This window comes from Cervus elaphus, chromosome 8 (genome assembly GCF_910594005.1).
Source record: "Cervus elaphus chromosome 8, mCerEla1.1, whole genome shotgun sequence".
Lineage (NCBI taxonomy): Eukaryota > Metazoa > Chordata > Mammalia > Artiodactyla > Cervidae > Cervus > Cervus elaphus.
Genome location: NC_057822.1, coordinates 14,587,174 through 14,593,173, shown reverse-complemented (window position 1 = coordinate 14,593,173; position 6,000 = coordinate 14,587,174).

The following is a 6,000-nucleotide window of genomic DNA, read 5'->3' as shown; positions in this document are numbered from 1 at the left end:
CAAATACTAAATCAAATCAATTATGATTATACAGTAGAAATGACAAATAGATTCAAGGGATTAGATCTGATAGACAGAGTGCCTGAAGAACTATGGGCAGACGTTCATGACATTGTACAGGAGGCGGTGATCAAAACCATCCCCAAGAAAAAGAAATACAACAAGGCAAAATGGTTGTCTGAAGAGGCCTTACAAATAGCTGAGAAAAGAGTGCAAAAGGCAAAGGAGAAAAGGAAAGATATACCCATTTGACTGCAGAGTTCCAAAGAACAGCAAGGAGAGATAAGAAAGCCTTCCTCAGTGATCAGTGCAAAGAAATAGAGGAAAACAACAGAATGGGAAAGACTAGAGATCTCTTCCAGAAAATAAGAGATACCAAGAAAACATTTCATGTAAGTTCAGTTCAGTTCGGTTGCTCAGTAGTGTCCGATTCTTTGGGACCCCATGGGCTGCAGCACGCCAGGCTTCCCTGTCCATCACCAACTCCTGGAGTTTACTCGAACTCATGTCCATAAAGTCAGTGATGCCATCCAACATCTCATTCTCTGTCGTCCTCTTCTCCTCCTGCCTTCAATCTTTCCCAGCATCAGAGACTCTTCTAGTGAGTCAGTTCTTTGCATCAGGTGACCAAAGTATTGGAGTTTCAGCTTCAGCATCAGCCCTTCCAATGAATATTTAGGACTGATTTCATTTAGGATAGACTGCTTGGGTCTCCTTACAGTCCAAGGGACTCAAGAGTCTTCTCCAGCACCACAGTTCAAAAGCATCAATTCTTTGGCGCTCAGCTTTCTTTATAGTCCAACTCTCACATCCATACATGACTACTGGAAAAACCATAGCTTTGACAAGACAGACCTTTGTTGGCAAAGTAATGTCTCTGCTTTTTAGTTGTGTCTGACTCTTTGAGACCCCATGGACTGTAGCCTACCAGGCTCTTCAGTCCATGGAATTTTTCAGGCAAGAGCACTGGAGTGGATTGCCATTCCCTTCTCCAATGTCTCTGCTTTTTAATATGCTGTCTAGGTTGATCATAGCTTTTCTTCCAAGGAGCAAGTGTCTTTAAATTTCATGGCTGCAGTCATCATATGCAGTGATATTGGAGCCCCAAAAATAAAATCTGTCACTGTTTCCATTGTTTCCCCGTCTATTTGCCACTAAGTGATGGGACCCGATGCCATGATCTTAGTTTTCTGAATGTTGAGTTTTAAGCCAACTTTTTCACTCTCCTGTTTCACTTTCACCAAGAGGCTCTTTAGCTCTTCTTCGCTTTCTGCCATAAGGATGGTGTCATCTGCATATCTGAGGTTATCGATATTTCTCCTGGCAATCTTGATTCCAGCTTGTGCTTCATCCAGTCCAGCATTTCTCATGATGTACTCTGCATATAAGTTAAGTAAACAGGGTGACAACATGCAGCCTTGACGTACTGCTTTCCCGATTTGGAATCTCTTGAAGAATTTTCCACAGTTTGTTGTGACCCACCCAGTCAAAGGCTTTGGTGTAGTCAATGAGCACAAGTAGATGTTGAAGCCTGTGCAAAGACGGGCACAATAAAGGAAAAAAAATGGTACAGATATAACAGAAGCAGAACATATTAACAGGTGGCAAGAATAAATAGAACTGTACAAAAAAGATCTTCATGACCCAGATAACCATGATGGTGTGATCACTCACTGAGAGCCAGACATCCTGGAATGCGAAGTCAAATGGGCCATAAGAAGCATCACTACAAGCAAAGCTAGTGGAGGTGATGGAATTCCAGTTGAGCTATTTCAAATCCTAAAAGATGATGCTGTGAAAGTGCTGCACTCAGTATGTCAGCAAGTTTGGAAAACTCAGCAGTGGCCACAGGAGTGGAAAAGGTCAGTTTTCATTCCTATCCCAAAGAAAGGCAATGCCAAAGAATGTTCAAACTACTGCACAACTGCACTCATCTCACATGCTAGCAAAGTAATGCTCAAAATTCTCCAAGCCAGGCTTCAACAGTATGCGAACCATGAACTTCCAGATGTTCAAGCTGGATTTAGAAAAGGCAGAGGAACCAGAGATCAAATTGCCAACATCCATTGGATTATTGAAAAAGCAAAAATATTCCAGAAAAACATCTACTTGTGCTTCATTGACTACACCAAAGCCTTTGACTGTGTGGGTCACAACAAACTGTGGAAAATTCTTCAAGAGATGGGGATACCAGACCACCTGACCTGCCTCCTGAGAGATCTTTATGCAGGTCAAGAAGCAACAATTAGAACTGGACGTGGAACAACAGACTGGTTCCAAATCAGGAAAGCAGTACGTCAAGGCTGCATGTTGTTACCCTGCTTATTTAACTTATATGCAGAGTACATCATGAGAAATGCTGGACTGGATGAAGCACAAGCTGGAATCAAGATTGCCAGGAGAAATATCGATAACCTCAGATATGCAGATGACACCATCCTTATGGCAGAAAGCGAAGAAGAGCTAAAGAGCCTCTTGGTGAAAGTGAAACAGGAGAGTGAAAAAGTTGGCTTAAAACTCAACATTCAGAAAACTAAGATCATGGCATCGGGTCCCATCACTTAGTGGCAAATAGACGGGGAAACAATGGAAACAGTGACAGATTTTATTTTTGGGGCTCCAATATCACTGCATATGATGACTGCAGCCATGAAATTTAAAGACACTTGCTCCTTGGAAGAAAAGCTATGATCAACCTAGACAGCATATTAAAAAGCAGAGACATTGGAGAAGGGAATGGCAATCCACTCCAGTGCTCTTGCCTGAAAAATTCCATGGACTGAAGAGCCTGGTAGGCTACAGTCCATGGGGTCTCAAAGAGTCAGACACAACTAAAAAGCAGAGACATTACTTTGCCAACAAAGGTCTGTCTTGTCAAAGCTATGGTTTTTCCAGTAGTCATGTATGGATGTGAGAGTTGGACTATAAAGAAAGCTGAGCGCCAAAGAATTGATGCTTTTGAACTGTGGTGCTGGAGAAGACTCTTGAGTCCCTTGGACTGTAAGGAGACCCAAGCAGTCTATCCTAAATGAAATCAGTCCTAAATATTCATTGGAAGGGCTGATGCTGAAGCTGAAACTCCAATACTTTGGTCACCTGATGCAAAGAACTGACTCACTAGAAGAGATTCTGATGCTGGGAAAGATTGAAGGCAGGAGAAGGGGACAACAGAGGATGAGATGGTTGGATGGCATCACTGACTTTATGGACATGAGTTCGAGTAAACTCCGGGAGTTGGTGATGGACAGGGAGGCCTGGCGTGCTGCAGCCCATGGGGTCGCAAAGAGTCGGACACGACTGAACGACTGAACTGATCTTAACTGAGGCAACCCACTGTGCGGGCTAGACTTGTGACGACTTTGCGGTCAGTTCTTAAGCTTCAGTTTACTCCTGTTTTAAATTGGGAGCAGTAAGTGCCTAGCTCAGTGGCATTAGATCTAGTAAAGGCCCGGCTAACTGAGACTCTTTATTAGGTGCCCACTACGCACAACACAGCATTTTCTATTCACTATTGTGCTCCCCAGAATCTAGCTCTAGGTGTGTCTAGTAGGTTGGGGCCCTCTTTGGGAGTCTCACTGTCAGACCCTCTGATAGCTTTCCAGTAGGGGAAATAGGATTGAAAAGGAAAAGAAAGGTTCTTACTCTTCAATCCCTCACTGGTGTAGTCTTCCCCGAAAATAAGAGTATGAAGCCACCTGGCCATCCGTATGAGCGCGAAGAAGTATTGCTGGTGGTCAGGGAGAAACATGGGGCTTTCATTTTTTTTAACACGGCCCCCAAATACTGGAGTATCTGTTACCAATGCTTATAGGCTCCGTTTTCCAATGCTGTATTCCTTGCGAATTTTTCCCCAGGGGAAAAAAGTTTTAAATCAACTCAAATATGCAAAAAAAGGCACACTATCTCTTTTATTTCAGCATATAACCTTTTTGAATTCTGCAAGGAAGTGCCACTTATTATTGGATTAATTTTTTCTTTTGGTAAGGGATTAAGCAGTGGCGTCTGCAATACACACTACTACTGAACAGATACACTCGTCATGTTTGAATTGCAAACATAACCTCAACTGTGAGAATGAGGATGATGCTCCAAGTAAAAATCATTTCAAGTTATTTAAAAAAAAAAGTTTAATGGCAATACTTGAAGTAAATAAAGCAAAGACATTTATTTTTGTTTCCAAATTAATCTGAAGCCTTCTTTAAAATAAGACATCTTGCTTTCAAATCTATTTCTCTGGTATGACATTTAACTTGAATAAAAATGGATTAATTCAGTTCATTGATGGAATATTAATGTGTAACAATTAAGTTTCACAGTGCTTGGAGATTATTCTGGTTTCTTTATAAAAAGTGAAGAAACATTAAAGCTTGCAAAATTCCAGGACATAGTATTTCAGTCACATAATCCTAATATAGTTCTTTTATTACTCTGAAGTACTGTGTGAATTCTCAGGCTGCAATAGGTACTGAAAATAAAATAAGAATGCAAATACATCCCAAAGTAAAAATGGGTTATTTTAAGATTACCCACTAATTTAGTGTGCATTTTATTTGATCCTAATAAAAACTTTAGATGAGGGAACATGCACAGTATCTTGAAACTTCACAAAAAATGTTTTCTTGAACTCAGCATCCATATTTAAATTCTCCCCCGTTAATTATAGGGTTGAAAACCAGTGGACTGGAAGGTGAAATGGTTCTACTGCCCATCCTTAGCATCTATTGGGGGGGGGGCAAAGGGAAACTTTGACTAGGGGACCTATTTTGCACATAAAAGAACCACTAGGAATATTAAAAAAAAAAATTTATACGCAGGCCCCATCTGCCAGAGATTCTGCTTTAATTAGGCATCTGTGTTTTTAAAAGCTCCACAAGTGATTCTAAAGTGCAGTCAAGATTGAGAACTACTGATCTAGGTAAAAATGTTCCATTTTTTCCCTTATGGGCTGAATAAGTTAATAAAAGAATTAAGCAGTTATAAATAATATCAATAAGGAATTAAAAAGATTTTCCCAATGAGCAAATCAAGAAACTGTATAATGGATCTGTGAATTTAGAAATCTGAAAGAGTGAAGTAAAGTATAATCAGTTCTTAGACATACTTGACAAGCTGTCTTTAATGTAATGTTTGCAAATAATCAAATCAAGCTCAAAGGTAAAGACATGACTGGCATTACCCTGGTTACTGGCTTCCTATCTAAAAGTGATGAAATATGCAATGGTTTTTGCTGGTGTGAAGAAAACAAAAAGAGATGAGGAAAAGTGTTTATCATGCTTTTAAGTGAGTACATTTCAAAATGTTTTGCCTTTGGGGAATTCCTTGACAGTCCAGGGCTTCCCTGATAGCTCAGTTGGTAAAGAATCCGCCTGCAATGCAGGAGACCTCAGTTCGATTCCTGGGTCAGGAAGATCCACTGGAGAAGGGATAGGCTACCCACTCCAGTTTTCTTGGGCTTCCCTTGTGGCTCAGCTGGTAAAGAATCTGCCCATAATGCAGGAGACCTGGGTTCAATCCCTGGGTTGGGAAGATTCCTTGGAGAAGGGAAAGGCTACCCACTCTAGTATTCTGGCCTGGAGAATTCTATAGACTGTACCCATGGGGTCCCAAAGAGTTGGACACAACTGAACGACTTTCACCTTTCACTTTGGCAGTCCAGTGGTTAGGACTCAGTGCTTCCACTGCAGGGGGCACGGGTTCATTCCCTGGTTGGGGAGTTTAGATTCTGCATGCTGGTCAGTATGGCCAAAATATAGTAAAATAAACTTTCCACTGCAAAAAAAAAGAAAAGAAATTTAAAAATTTGCCTTTAAAAGTTAGTCCTTTGGCTTCTCCTGTCTGTCTTATTAATATATTTCACTTTTTTTTAAATGTTTTTTTTATGTTTTTTATGTTTTTTTTATTTTTTTGTTTTTTTATGTAGAAGGCTGACAAGTTAGAAAATGAAGTTTTGAGATTCTCTAAGGATTTCATTTTTCTGGTCTCTTCATGGCACAATTAGCG